The sequence below is a fragment of the Monodelphis domestica genome, chromosome 6 (assembly GCF_027887165.1).
Source record: "Monodelphis domestica isolate mMonDom1 chromosome 6, mMonDom1.pri, whole genome shotgun sequence".
NCBI lineage: Eukaryota > Metazoa > Chordata > Mammalia > Didelphimorphia > Didelphidae > Monodelphis > Monodelphis domestica.
In genome coordinates, this window is record NC_077232.1 from 145,680,052 (window position 1) to 145,696,924 (window position 16,873).

Consider the following 16,873-nt stretch of genomic DNA (forward strand, 5'->3'; position numbering starts at 1 on the left):
CAAATCAAAAAATAAATAAGAAAGAGGTAAAAGAAGTGAATGAAATCTTAGAAAAATTAGAATTAATAAACATATGGAGAAAAATTAATAGGCATAAAAAGGAATACACATTCTTCTCAGCACCACATGGCACATTCACAAAAATTGACCCTACATTAGGTCACAGAAACATAGCACACAAATGCAGAAAAGCAGAAATAATGAATGCAGCCTTCTCAAATCACAAGGCAATAAAAATAATGATTAGTAATGGTACATGGAAAACCAAATCTAAAACCAATTGGAAATTAAATAATATGATACTCCAAAATCGTTTAGTTAAAGAAGAAATCATAGAAACAATTAATAATTTCATCGAGGAAAATGACAATGGCGAGACATCCTTTCAAACCTTTTGGGATGTAGCCAAAGAGGTAATCAGAGGTAAATTCATATCCCTGAATGCTTATATTAACAAACTAGGGAGAGCAGAGATCAATCAATTGGAATTGCAAATGAAAAAAACTCAAAAGTGATCAAATTAAAACCCCCCAGCAGAAAACCAAACTAGAAATGCTAAAAATTAAGGGAGAAATTAATAAAATCCAAAGTGATAGAACTATTGATTTAATAAATAATACAAGAAGCTGGTACTTTGAAAAAACAAACAAAATAGACAAAGTACTGGTCAATCTAATTTAAAAAAGGAAAGAAGAAAAGCAAATTAATAGCATTAAAAGATGAAAAGGGGGACAGCACCTCCGATGAAGAGGAAATTAAGGCATTGATTAGAAATTATTTTGCCCAATTATATGGCAATAAATACACCAATTTAGGGGATATGGATGAATATATACAAAAATACAAACTGCCTAGACTAACAGAAAAGGAAATAGAATTCTTAAATATTCCCATATCAGAAAATGATATCCAACAAGCCATCAAAGAACTTCCTAAGAAAAAATCCCCAGGGCCTGATGTATTCACCAGTGAATTCTATCAAACATTCAGAGAACAGTTAATCCCAATACTATACAAACTATTTGACATAATAAGCAAAGAGGGAGTTCTACCAAACTCCTTTTATGACACAAACATGTTACTGATTCCAAAACCAGGCAGGTCAAAAACAGAGAAAGAAAACTATAGACCAATCTCCTTAATGAATATAGATGCAAAAATCTTAAATAGGATACTAGCAAAAAGACTCCAGCAAGTGATCAGAAGGATCATTCACCATGATCATGTAGGATTTATACCAGGGATGCAGGGCTGGTTCAACATTAGGAAAACCATCCACATAATTGACCACATCAACAAGCAAACCAGCAAGAACCACATGATTATCTCAATAGACCCAGAAAAAGCATTTGATAAAATACAACACCCATTTCTATTAAAAACACTAGAAAGCATAGGAATAGAAGGGTCATTCCTAAAAATAATAAACAGTATATATCTAAAACCATCAGCTAATATCATCTGCAATGGGGATAAACTAGATGCATTCCCAATAAGATCAGGAGTGAAACAAGGATGCCCATTATCACCTCTACTATTTGACATTGTAATAGATACACTAGCAGTAGCAATTAGAGTAGAAAAATAAATTGAAGGCATTAAAATAGGCAAGGAGGAGACCAAGTTATCACGCTTTGCAGATGACATGATGGTCTACTTAAACAATCCTAGACATTCAACCAAAAAGCAAATTGAAATAATCAACAACTTTAGCAAAGTTGCAGGAAACAAAATAAACCCACATAAATCATCAGCTTTTCTATATATCTCCAACACAGCTCAACAGCAAGAACTAGAAAGAGAAATCCTATTCAAAATCCCCTTAGACAATATAAAATACCTAGGTATCTACCTCCTGAGACAAACACAGGAACTATATGAACACAGCTACAAAACACTCTCCACACAACTAAAACTAGACTTGAGCAAATGGAAAAACATTAACTGCTCATGGATAGGACGAGCCAATATAATAAAAATGACCATCCTACCCAAACTTATTTATCTATTTAGTGCCATACCCATTGAACTACCAAAATACTTCTTCACTGATTTAGAAAAAACCATAACAAAGTTCATTTGGAAGAAGAAAAGATCAAGGATATCCAGGGATATAATGAAAAAAAAAACATGTATGATGGGGGCCTTGCAGTCCCTGACCTTACACTATATTACAAAGCTGCAGTCATAAAAACAATTTGGTATTGGCTAAGAAACAGAAAGGAAGATCAGTGGAATAGACTGGGGGAAAGCGACCTCAGCAAGACAGTATACGATAAACCCAAAGATCCCAGCTTTTGGGACAAAAATCCACTATTCGATAAAAACTGTTGGGAAAATTGGAAGACAGTGTGGGAGAGACTAGGAAGAGATCAACACCTCACACCCTACACCAAGATAAATTCAAAATGGGTGAGTGACTTAAACATAAAGAAGGAAACCATAAGTAAATTGGGTAAACACAGAATAGTATACATGTCAGACCTTTGGGAGGGGAAAGACTTTAAAACCAAGCAAGACATAGAAAGAATCACAAAATGTAAAATAAATAATTTTGACTACATCAAATTAAAAAGCTTTTGCACAAACAAAACCAATGTAACTAAAATCAGAAGGGAAACAACAAACTGGGAAAAAATCTTCATAGAAACCTCTGACAAAGGTTTAATTACTCAAATTTATAAAGAGCTAAATCAACTGTACAAAAAAATCAAGCCATTCTCCAATTGATAAATGGGCGGGGGGCATGGATAGGCAGTTCTCAGATAAGGAAATCGAAACTATTAATGTGCACATGAAGAAGTGTTCTAAATCTCTTATAATCAGAGAAATGCAAATAAAAACAGCTCTGAGGTATCACCTCACACCTAGCAGATTGGCTAACATAACAGCAAAGGAAAGTAATGAATGGAGGAGGGGATGTGGCAAAGTAGGGACATTAATTCATTGCTGGTGGTGTTGTGAGCTGATCCAACCATTCTGGAGGTCAATTTGGAACTATGCCCAAAGGGCGATAAAAAACTGTCTGCCCTTTGATCCAGCCATAGCACTGCTGGGTTTGTACCCCAAAGAGATAATGGACAAAAGGACTTGTACAAGAATATTCATAGCTGTGCTCTTTGTGGTGGCCAAAAACTGGAAAATGAGGGGATGCCCATCAATTGGGGAATGGCTGAGCAAATTGTGGTATATGTTGGTAATGGAATACTATTGTGCTAAAAGGAATAATAAAGTGGAGGAGTTCCATGGAGACTGGAACAACCTCCAGGAAGTGATGCAGAATGAGAGGAGCAGAGCCAGGAGAACATTGTACACAGAGACTAATACACTGTGGTATAATCAAATGTAATGGTCTTCTCCATTAGTGGAGGTGTAATGTCCCTGAACAATTTACAGGGTTCTAGGAGAAAAAAAAAACACTATTCATAAGCAAAGGATAAACTATGGGAGTAGAAACACGGAGGAAAAGCAACTGCCTGAATACAGCGGTTCAGGGGACATGACAGAGGAGAGACTCTAAATGAACACTCTAATGCAAATATTATCAACATAGCAATGGGTTCAAATCAAGAAAACATGTAATGCCCAGTGGATTTACCCTTTGGCTATGGGGGGTGAGGGGGAGGAAAAGAAAATGATCTAGGTCCTTAATGAAAAATGCTTGGAAATGATCAAATAAAATATATATTAAAAAAAGGGCAGGGGGAGGAGAGGGAGAAATAGAATATCATTTTTTGTAACTAAAGAATATTGTTTGAAACTAACGAAATAAAATGAAAATTAAAAAAAATATAAATAAAATGAAATATATAGTGAACTTTTTCCATTTTATAGTAAGAGCCATTTCCCAATTGATAAAGTTGCAAAAATTATTAGTAGAATATTTTTGATGAAGAAATCAAAACTATATATTAGTATGTGAAAAAATTATCTAAATCTCTAGTAATTAGAGAAATGCTAACCAAAACAATCCCAAGATATCATATCATACTCATCATGACAAGTGTTAGACAGGATAGAGGAAAATGGGGATGCTAGTATGCTATTGGTTAGAGCTTTTTACTGCCTGAGTCATTTTGGAGAGCAATTTAGAATTATACCCAGAGATTTAGAAAGCTCAGTATATCTGTAGACCCAGAAATTCTGTTTCCCATGGTGATCAAGGAAAGGAGGGATAGGAATAGAAACCATATGTTCTAAAACATATATAACATCCCTCTTTGTCCTCATAAAGAATTAGAAATTGAGCAGATGCACTTCCATTGTGTAATTGCTAAACAAATTATGGTACATAATTTTGGTGGACTACTACCCTAACATAAGAAGCAATGAGCAGGCTAATCAATAAATCGTATATTGGAAAGAACTCCATGGGAAAATAAACAGTGAATTAGTAGAACCAATAGAATATTAAACACAGCTACAGAATTAATACTGGAAGAATACTTTGGGAATATTACCTCCCATTATGAACTGGAAGTTGAAAACACAAAAGACTTAATTTGTATAGAAATGTTTCTTTCCCAGATAATGCCTTCTGTTATTATGGTGAGTGTAGCTTGAGACTGAGACACTTCTGAATGAGATTTATTATGTAGATAATAAGAAATATAAGATAAACATGTAAAGGCTTCAATTTATATACAATCATTTTTATTAAATATGAAAGTGCTTCTTTTATTTGTTTTTTTTTTTAACTTGGAATAAAAAATCCTCAAAGAAAAGTACTTAATGATGGAAGAGTTAAAAAAGGAAGTAGAATGGTACAGGAAAAATGGGAAAAGAAATAAGATTGAATGATCTGAAATAAGATTCATGAAAATTATGAAAAGAGAATTAGCTTGGTAAAAAAAGGCACAAAAAAGGACTAAAGAAAATAACCCTATTTCAATTTTATCTTTTAATCAATTAGATTTTTAAAGATCTTTCTCTCTTATGTTTAAACAAAATTCTCACTCTTTCCTTCTTTCCTACCCCTTTTTATTTCTTGAGATGGCAATCAATTTGATAATAGATTTTACATGTGTAATAATGAAAACATTTACCTATATGAATCATTTTGTGAAAGAAAATTAGAACAAACAAAATAAAAGTGAAAAAAAATAAAATGTAATGTACTCTGTCTCACTCTGCATTTAGACTAGTTCAGTTTTTTCTATAGATGTAGATGGCATTTTTATCATAAACAGTTGAGGATTTTCTTGGATCACCACATTGCAAAGAATAGTTGTCATTAATAAATATTAATCATATAATGTGGCTGTTACTGTCTGCAATGCTCTGGTTCTGTTCACTTTGTTTTACATTAATTAATTTGGTCTTTCCAAGTTTTTTTAATCATCCTCATCATTTCTTATAGCACAGTAGTATTCCTTTACAATCACATACCACAAGCCTCTCAACCATTACCCAATTGATGGATATTCCCTCAGCTTCCAATTCCTTGCTACCACTCAAAAGAAAGCTGCAAAAATATTTTTGTCCAAAGAGGTATGTTCACCTTTAAAAAATCAATTTGATATATAGACCTAGTAGAAGTATTTTTGGTTCAAAGGGTATGTACATATTTCAAGCCCTTTGTGCATACTTCAAAATTTCTATCCAGAATGGTTGGATCAGTTCACAATTCCACCAGCATTGCATTAGTGTTCCAGTTTTCCCACATTACCTCCTGGGCTTATCTGATAAGTGTGGGGTAATATTTGCATTTCTATAACCAAGATCATTTTTTAGCATTAGAGTATAATATAGTATCAATAAGAAAATAATATCTTAAATACAGTTCTGTGTAATGGTAAAAGAGGTAGTGAAATTCACTGAAGGAAAAGAACTTCTTAAAAATATAATTGGCCATATGGAAAAGGAGGTACTAAAAGTCTTTGAAGAAAATATTTTTTTTAAAAAATTAGAATAGAAACTAGAAGCTAACAACTATGTGATATATCAAGAATCAATAAAAATATGCAAAAGAATAAAAATTATATTAAATCTCATTGAAAAAATCAACTCACCTGGGAAAGAGATTTAGGAGAGATAATTTAGGAATTATTGCATTACTCAAAATTTATGACTAAAAATCTAGAGCCCAGACATCTTATTTCAAGAAATTATCAAGGAAAACTTCCCCAATATCTTAGACACAGAAAGGAAAATAAAAATTGAAGGAATTTACCTCCTGAATGAGATCCCCAAATAAATACTCCTAGGAATATTATAGTGAAATTCCAGGGATTCTAAGTGGAGAAAATAGTGGAAGAAGCCAATAAGAAATGACTCAAATATTATGGAGTCATAATCAGAAGTATATAAAATTTAGAGGCTTCTATATTAAAGATATAGAAAGCTTTGGGTATGGTATTCTGGAAGTCAAAGGAACTAGGAATACAACTAAGAATAACCTTATCATAAAACAGTATACAAGCATTACTTCCACATCATGAGTTTCTCAATCATGCCTTTGATACAGTGTAAATTTGTAGAAGATATTATGTGGGAATTTTGGGGATGTATTGTAGAAGCCACACATTATAGGCAAAGGTCAGCAGAAGATGCAGAAAAAGTTTAGAAACTCAGAAATGCATAATATATGTGACATTATAAATCAATATAATTTTTCTTTTAACACTATAAATGCATATAATTTCATTTATTTTAAATATCCCATGAAGAAAAAGAAAAAAAAATCAGACTTCCCCTATATGAAGACATAGCCTAAAAATTTAATAACATTTTTCTAGATCATGGGGATTCTCTGTCTCTAATCCCAGAAATGTAGAAGGGATATTTATAATCTTTCAGGAGTTCAAATGGATATGTAATGAAATATAGGATTTTCAACTATTTCTCACAAAAAGCAAGAGTAGAAAAGAAAATTTGACATTTAATCAAGAGACTCAAGAAAAGCATAAAAATGTAAACATGAAAGAGCATAATGGACTCAATAAATTTAAACTTTATAGTTTATATAAACTATATACCTATAGAAATAGGGGAAGATTCCGGTGATTCCTAAAAAAAATTATCAGTATTTGGGCATTTTGAAGAACTACATAGATAGAGGACAGCAATGTGAGTTGATTATATTGGAATGATTTTCAAAACCAAAATGTAGGATTGAGAAAAAGAGGGATCCTCAGGAAGGAGGATGAAATAAAAGATAGAAGATGTGGCAATTTTCTCACACAAAAGAGGAAGGCAAGATTTTATAGTAGTGGGGAAAATGGGGTAGGTTGGCTGGCAATGCTTAATCTTCACTCTCATCAGAATCAGGACAAATAGGGAAAATATACAGATATTAAATACTTATCTATAAGTTCAAAGTTAAAAAGGACAGTGACTTAAGGCAGGCAATGGTCAGAAGCTAAAGACTTGAAAAGGTACAGAATAAAATAAGGGATAAAAGGAGAAACATAACACAATGGAACAGAAGTAAATACACAAAAATAATAACTATGAATGTGAAAAGACAGTTAATCTTTTAAAACCTAAATGGATAGCGTTATGGATTAGAAATTAGGCTCAAACAGTTTGTTATGTTTAAGAGAAACAATTGAAAATAGAAAGACTTATACAGTTTGTTAAGATTAGAGTTCTATGAAGATTGTATCTTAATTTAAAATTATTTATAAACCAATAATAAGATGGTCAGGAAAGGACAATACATCAGCCACATGAGTGCAGTTGTTCCTTTGGCAAGCCTACTTAACCACTTGACTGCACCAGATTCACATTCAGACCTTATGTGTCTTGGCCCTAGCCAGCAAGAAGCTGAACCATGTATGTGTCCTGTGGTTTCTCTAGCCAGCTCTCATTTGGGTTGGCACTCTCCTATCAGTTTCCTTCTAGAGAGCTGCACAGCCACATCATGGGCTAGTCAGTGCTCATCTAGTCACCTCCTCTCCATGATTCTAAGGCAAAAGAGAGTTCCTTTCCCTAGTTCAACTTATATTCCTTGTGACATCCTTTTCCTAAGGCCCTCTGATTTGGCAGACTCTGGCCTCAGTCCAAAGCAGAGGTAGGTCTTCCAGACACCAAGAGTCATCACATGGTCCTCAGAGTGGCAAATCACCACTGCCACACCATCTCCAAAAATTTTAGGAAGTACTTTACCTATGTCCTCAAGGAGATACTGTTCAGAGGTTCAGAAGCAAGATTCTTTGTTTTAAAATTCAATTTTTTTCTTGATAGGCTAATGTTAAAATTTCACAAGTTAAATAAAAAAGCTATAGGATGATAAATTCTGCTTTAACTAAATTTTAAAAAGCCAAGGGTAACATTTTTGATCTCAAACAAAAATAGAAATAGACCTTATTAAAAGAGATATTTAGGGAAAATACATTTCACTAAAAAGTACCATAGATGAATTAATACTATATAAAGAAACAAGAACAAATTTAAAAAAATAAAAATTAATGAAAAAGTTTCTCTGTTAAAAACTTCTTCAAATATTTAAGAACTCAATCAAATTTAGAAAAAAAATATAAGAATCATTTCCTAATTGAAACAAATTTTGAAAAAAAATTAATAAGAACTATGTCCCAATTGATTAATGGGGGACTGGCTCAGGTATCAAAGAGAAAAGTTATTTTTAATCCTATTGTAGGTAGCAACTTAGTACTGCTGAAATTAAGAGATCCACCTGCTAATAAGCAGAGATTACAGAGGTACACCAGCACACATAGAAAAAAAGTTATTTTACATGAACTTCAGTTCAATAAATACTTAATATGTACCCTGTAAAAGGTACTATGACTTTCTGTTAAAGTTTTTTTAAAGGTTAATAAAAGATTACTGCTAATCTCCAACAACAATGTATATGGGTTTAGGGTGTATAAAAATGTGCAAAATTAATAGAATGCAAAGTAGAGTGAGGCAGAATACTTAGAATTCAGAGAAATTTTAGTTTCCTGGGGATAAGGGAAGAAGAATGGGGGAACTTATTAGGTAAGAAGTGGCTTTGATCGATAGGAGGGATTTAAATAGCAAGTGACAGATTTGTAAACAAGATTACATATAGAAGAAAGAATAATGTCTAAAAATTGAATGGTTGTAAAATTTAATAAACAATATTTTCTACAGATTTGCATAATATAAAAATAAAATTTCCATTGTTTTCTTGTCATGTTGAATTCTTGAATATATAGAATTTTTTAGGCAGAAGAAAGTCACTTAAACTACTTCACTTGCCATAAAACCAATTGTTTGTGCTTTGATTTTATATATTTACTGTATTTTGTTGTTTTTAATTGTTGCTATATAATGAATAAGTAATGAAATGTATCTCATAAAACTTACATATGAAGTTATTACTTATAAATAGGCTAAATTTGCTTTTTTAATTATTCAGCTTGCTTACAAATGTAAATGACATTTTAAGTATTAATGATATTGATGTGACTATATCGCAATTTTTTCCAAAGAAAACCTTCTTTTTTTTTTCATGTGTAAAAAGAATATACTTTCATAGAATATATCAGATTTTAGTACCTAAACCTGTCTCAGGTGTGAATATGAAAGATGTTTCTTTCTATGTCCCTCTCTATGTTTCTCTCTGTGAGTCTTTCTCTGTCTGTCTGTCTCTATCTTTCTCTTTCACTCTTTCATTCTCTCTTATCTCTATCTCTCTGTCTCTCACACACACATCACTATCATCACCACCATCTAAAGTATGGATATTCCCTTAGGCAGAATAAAATAGCCCTTTTGATGTGCAACAAAATATTTCCATTTGTGTGTGTCTCACTTCCAGTTTGACTTGGTGATCTCTGGATTTCTTGGAGAAATTTATTTTCCATTGTCAAAGGAAGAAGAAGTAGATTTGGATATTTGGGTCTATGACACTTTTATCTTATTGCTTTATGAATTTATTATGTTTGGAAGTAGTCAGCTCGACATGAAAACAGAAAAAAGATAATATATTCACTCTTTATGATTTAAGGATGAACATAGTGACTTTGAACTAATTCAAACTCTCACATGTTCCTATCTAAAGATTATTAGGATCAGTAAAGCCCATGGTAATTTTCTCACCTGCTTATTATTGTTTCTGTATGTATTTTGGTGACATATTGCTATAATCTCCTTTCTAGCACTTGATTTAATTTTTTTGAATCAGTATTCATAGTAAGATTGGTCTATACTTTGTCCTATTTTGTTCCTAATGCCTTAGGCATTAAGAAAATATTTGCATCATAAAAAGAATGTGATAGGACTCTTGTTTTACATACTTTCCAAAATAGTTTATATACTATTTGCATTAAGTGTTCTTCAAATGTTTGTTACAATTCATTTTTGAATCCATGCATTACTAGATTTTTTTGGGGGGGGAGCTCATTAATGATTTATTAAATTTATTTCTAGATGGGGTTATTTAAATATTTTCTTTTCTCTTTTGTTAAACTGAGAAAATCATATTTTATAAATATTCATAATTTCACTTATATTGTAATATTTATTGACACAATTCTTTAAAATATCTTGGGAAAGGTCTTAATATCAGCATTATTGGTAGTGCATCTACCTTTTTAATTTTTAATACAGGTATTTCAATTTTTTAAAATAAATAAAATAAAAGTTTATTTGATTGCTTCCCCCATAAAACTATCTTTGAGCTTTATTAATACTTTTATTTAATTTAATTAATCTCTCATTTCATGTTTAGAATTTTCATTTTTATGTTTACTTGAGGATTTTTAATCTGTCTTTTTTCTAGTTTTTTTAATTGTTACTCAATTCATTGATCTAAATTTTCTCCATCTTATTGATGTTAAGTATTTATAAAAAAAATTTCCTCCTAAGTACTACTTTGGCTATATCTCATGAATTTTGATATGTTGTCTCATTTTTGTCATTCTCTTAAGTAAATTATTGAAGGTTTTTTTTAATTTTAGTCTTCTACTCAATCATTATTTAGAATTAAATTATTTAGTTTCTCATTATTTTAATACATTTTACAGGGTTATCAAATTAATTGTTGTCTCTGGTTTTAAAAGAATGTATTTATTATTTCTACTTTTCTACATTTGTTTGTGATATTTTTGTCTTAATACCTGATTATTTTTTGTATAGGTATCATGTACAGCTAAGAAAAAGTTGTACTCATTTTTTCCTTATTCATTTTTCACCAGAGATATATAATTTCTAACTTTCCTGAAATTATAATTATCTCTTTTCCATAATTCTTATTTATTTTATAGTTATTTTTTTCTAGTTCAGAGAAGTAAAAGTCAAAATCCACCCATTTAATATATCCTTTAAGAATTTGGTTACTATGTGATTTGACACACACACACACACACACACACACACACACACACACACACATATATATATATATTTACTATTGAAAATACTTCTTTTTCTATAGTACTATTAAAAAACCCCCAAAATTCCCATATAGGAGTATAAACTCTCTTTTCTACTTCTCTTAAGTCTTATATTTGTCAAATTTTCTATTCAGGTCTCAACATTTTTAGGAATGCCTGAGTGTTCTCTATTTCATTAAATGTCTATTTTTTCCCCTGGAAGGATTTTGCTCAGTTTTTCTGTGTAGGTTATTCTTTATTGTAATCCTTGATCCTTTGTTCTCTAGAATACCATATTCCTAGCCCTGTCCTTCTTTAATGTGGAAACTGCTAATTTTGTGTGATCCTGATTATCACTTCATGATCTTTGAATTCCTTCTTTCTATTTGCTCTCAATATTTTCACTTTGACCTAGATATACTATATATAGTATATTTGGATATACTATTCCTGGGAGTTTTCATTTTGGAATCTCTTTCAGTAGTTAATTGTTGGATTCTTTTAATTTCTCTGTTATTCTCATTTTCTAGGATATTGGAGCAATTTTCCTTCATAATTTCTTGAAATATGTTGTCAAGATTCTTTTCCCCCCTTTACTTCTCTTGCTGGTTTCCTAGGTTGTACTAGGCTAGAAAAATTTAACATACCAATCTTTTCTTGTGTCACCATACCAAATGATTGGAGGAATTATATTAAAGTTGTTTTTCAATGTTTGTAGAATTCATCTGATTTGCTGAAGCTGTTCTGTCATATTGGGTCCCACTCTAAACTCTGTGATTTTCAAATTGTTAAAATAATTTCTTGAGATGAAGGCACTATTATTTGTGGGGGTCATGCTAATCCTTACATAAGGAGTTCCATTTGGGCTGAAACTTGAAGGAAACTAGGGATAATTTCAGCCAAAGTAAAAGAATGAACACATTCCTAGCATGAATGGACTGTCTGAAGAAATTTATTTGGATACCTAAGTAGCTATCAAAATAACTTCCTTGCTTTCCCTTAAAGACAAATAAGGCAGAAGGGGGAAAAAACAAGTTTATTGTAAGAATGAGCATCTTATGAAGAAGATGGTGAGATAAATCAGGATTTTTAATTTTTAAGCAAATTTTAAAAATAGAAGTACCAAAATCCTGGTCAGTTTTAAAAAGTATAAAACAAAGGCTATATGTGTTTTCTTGATTCAATGCAAAAATAAACAAAATGGCTTAAAAAAGAATAGGGGAGAGAGATGCTTTTTAAAAATATCATTGTATAACATAAAGATCAGTTAATATAGAGAGGGAAGACAATGATTTAACATCAGATTTTTGTAGGTAACAAAATACAAGAAAATATCCTGTTATTATCCATCATAGGTTCAAAATTCAGAATGTCAATATCCTAAATAAAGTATGATGAAATTCTTGCCCAAGTAAAATATCTAATAACTTCATAGTTTACATTTTAAGAATTTTATTATTCATAAGATAGAGAAACTGACATGGAAAAATTCCATTTGGGATATGATTTTTTATAACAGGTATGAAGTATATAAAATAAAATGATGAAAACTGAGGGGAAAGGTTCATTATTTCCTAACGTTTGTGACATAGAATAAGAAGGCTAAGAATAGATCAATATATTTCATATCTTAGGAAAGCATGTTTTTAAAGGTTTTGTTGAATAAAGAAGTACCTTCTAGGGAATAAGAATGGTAGGCATATAGCAAGGTTTGGGATATGGAGTGTCATGTGTGAGAGGCAGAAAGAAGGCTATCTTGACAAGATCATAGTTTGAAGCAAGGTATGAAGATTGGATTTAGCTATCTCCTGATTGTAAAAATGAAGATACTTGGCTCTTCCTTTATAGTGAAGCTAGAATTGTATGCTACAATTTATTTTTACATTTTAATTACAAAAAGATTTTAAGTAACTACAAAAGGTGAATTAACCACAAAAAAGGTGTTAAATAACTACAAAAGTTGAACTTACCAAAAGAGGTGTTAAGTAACCCAAAAAGATATAATCTAACCAGAGAAAGTGAGAACTAAAGACTGGGCAATACTGGAGAAAATCTAACCAAAGAAGGTGAGAAGTAAAGAATGGACAGTCCTAGAGAAAAGCATCTACTGTGATTGGTAGACATGAAAATTTGGGGGAGGTGACACCAGAAAAAAAGGTCTTTAAATAGAGGAAGCAAAGTCTGAAGAAAGACAGTCAGTCACCTGGGCTTGTAGTGAAGGATCAGTCACTTGGAGCTGAAGGGAAGATAGACATGTATACTGAATTTCATAATATAGTTTCAATCCAAATTATAAAGCAATTTAAAAGCCAAACAAAAAACTCCATATTTTATTCTGGTAATACTAACATGACACAGAAGTTCATGGAGTAGAAGAGGGTCATGACCATATTTACATTACATTTAAAGATAACCATTTTTGCAGATTATGAAGGGTTATAGCGTGGAAATAAGAAATATTCAATGGAAATAGATATAAAAAGGACATAAAATTGTACAAATAAGAAGTGAGGATAACCTGAACTAAGATGATGTCTATGTTAAGTATGGTGTCATCCTATATGAGAAGTTGTTTGCCTTTTGACTGGAAGAATTGGGCAAAGGAAAAATGAGAACTTGTAGATTATTCAGAATTCCTAAACAAAATATATTGGAAGAATGGGCATAATTTCAATGAGGAAAAAGTATTTTTTTCTTATTAAAATATTATTCATTTATTTTTAACATTCATTTAAAAATAGTTTCAAATTTGCTTCCTCCTTCTAGCCCCTCCTTCACTCATTGAGAACTAAGCAATTTTAATCCATTTTACTTGTGAAATCATGAAAAATATATTTCCATATTTACCATACTGAAAAACAAGAGCAAGAAAAATAAAGTGAAAAAAATGCATTTCAATTTGTACTCACAGTTCATCATTTCTCTTCCAAGAAGTTGAAAATATTTTTCATTATAAACTTTAGAGTTGTCGTGGATCATTTCATTGACCAGAGTAACTAAGATTCATAGCTTATCATCAATTAAATCATTGCTAACACTGGGCAAAATGATCTTCTGGTACTGCACATTTTAATTTGCTTCCATTCATACAGACCTTCCCAGATTTTTCTAATATCATACTACAATGGCATTCTATCATAATCACATGTCTCAACTTATTTAGCCATTTTTGAATTAATGAGAATGCCCTCAATTTCCAATTATTTGCTACCACAAAAATATGCTATATATATTTTGTACATATAAATCCTTTCCCCTTAAAAAGTAATTTTTAATAGAAGGAAAAATGAGAAAATAAATGAGTCCCTTCATAGGTGAATTGAGTTTTACCATATTCTTAAATGAAATGAACACTAGACTCTTAGTAACACAAGACTTGAGCTTAGAAGAGGGACTGATGTTGGGTAGGTAAATGTATGAACCCATCAATTAGAGATGACTATTAAAACCACTGTGCTGTTCTGTGGTTAGATCACAGAGGGAACATGGATTGTAATATACCAGAAAACAAATATTGAAAAATTGAATTGACAAGTAATCTAGAAAAATATTATAATAAAAAAAGAAAATGGACTGCTGTATTATAGGACTTCAAGCACAGGCTCTATCACTTGCAGATACAATCATAGTAGGAGATTCTTTTTCAGACATACATTGTATTAAATGGTCACTAAGATGTCTACCAACACAGACATGTTACAATCATGTGAAAACTATGTGACTTCAGAAAGGGTTTATATTATGATCTTTATTTTATGGATGATAGATAATATGTGAAATGTTTTATCACATTGAAGATGATGGATGCCATTCAAAACAGATCATAACCTTTATTGCCTGAAGCACAAAGATATCAACATGATCTTTCTAGGACCACAAAACTAATGATAGAAATGAAATGACACCTCACATTTCTCTGATTGCAATCCCAATACTCTTTCCACTATATCATTTTATATCTTTAATATGATCAAAATTACTTATAGTTATAAATACTTTCTATCCATGATCACAGTTGATCCTTTAATCAACCATAAGTCATAGGAAATAATAGCAGTTTGTAATACAAGAGGTTCTATGTTTGTAAAAGTGCTTTATAACAAGAGATTGTAGTATATTATTATAACCATTTTAAAGATTAAAGAACTAAGAATCAAATTTAGATTCTTAGAAATTTAATCATTTAATCAAGGTTTCACAAGGAATGAATAGTATTACTTGGAAACCCATCTCTTTCTTTACATAATAAATATATATATATGTATATATATATATATATGTTAGAAACTGAATTATTCTATGTTGCAGGCAAAGGAGAATTCCTAAATTACTTTTAAAAAACTGGACAATCTCTTTTAGGGAATTTTTCCTACTAGAAGCCATCTGAAGGGCAGTCTTCTAAATAAGCAAAACTGTGGATCCAATTATGTGGCATATTTTGGAGGATTCCAAAGATCCTGCCTAAGCACAAATGCCTTTCTTATTACTTTTTCATGAATTTGACATTTACACCATGGTCATGATTGTGCTATCTGTTGTGAGTAGACAGTCAACAAGAATTTCAGAGAGGATGAGGATTGGGATTTGTTAATATCTGAAGGATTACAACATGAAAGTCTGAGAATGGAACTGAGAAGTATTTCCTAAAAATTACCCACCTCATAATTTTACATACTGCTAGTTGTGGGCAAGGATTCTAGTACAACTGAGAGAATATTTGGTTGTAATTTGGATGTTATGTCCCTATACCCTTGCCATACCTGAGTAACATAGAATGCATATTATAAATATAATTGACACTCATTTAGTTTAAAGTGCCTTACAAAAGTCCGAAATTCTACTACACTATATTGCCATTCAGAGAGCCATTTCCCTAAACTATGCTATATTCTCTACTGCCTCTATTTAGAACTGAATACAACATGACACAATAGGCTGGATGCATTCCATTAAAAGGGAGTTCAGTTTAATTCATTAAGCATTTGTTAAATGACTAATGTGTGCAACACAGTGTGCTCCATATAGGGATACAATAACAAAAAGCATAAACAGTCCCAAGCTTTGCTGAGAGTTAACATGTATACAGATAAACAAAAAAGTAATTTCATGAGAGGGAGAACACAAAAAGAAATGAGGAAACAAGCAGAATGTTTCTTTCACAAGTGCCACCTGATCTGAGCCTTGAAAGAAACTAAACTTTCTAATGACGAAATGATGGAGAGATGCATTACAGACCTCAAGGATGTCTTGTACAGACACATAATTTGGGAATTGAATGTCATGCATGGGGAACATCAAGTTCCCCAATTTAGCTTTAAAATAGAGTATGTGAAGGGGAGAAAAATTATTCAGGGACTTGATTATGATGAAGTATTCAAACAGAGCTAAGTTAACTAGTTTTTGCAACAAACTTTATTTCCTTAGGGTAGTGCTCAATCTGAAAAGCCTGATCTATTTACATAGTAGGCTAACATGCATTTAATAGAAGACTATACTATGAAAAGGAGTGAGTAGAACACATTTTAAAATGAGTAAGTTTTTCTGGAAAATAATAAAAAAACTGATATAAT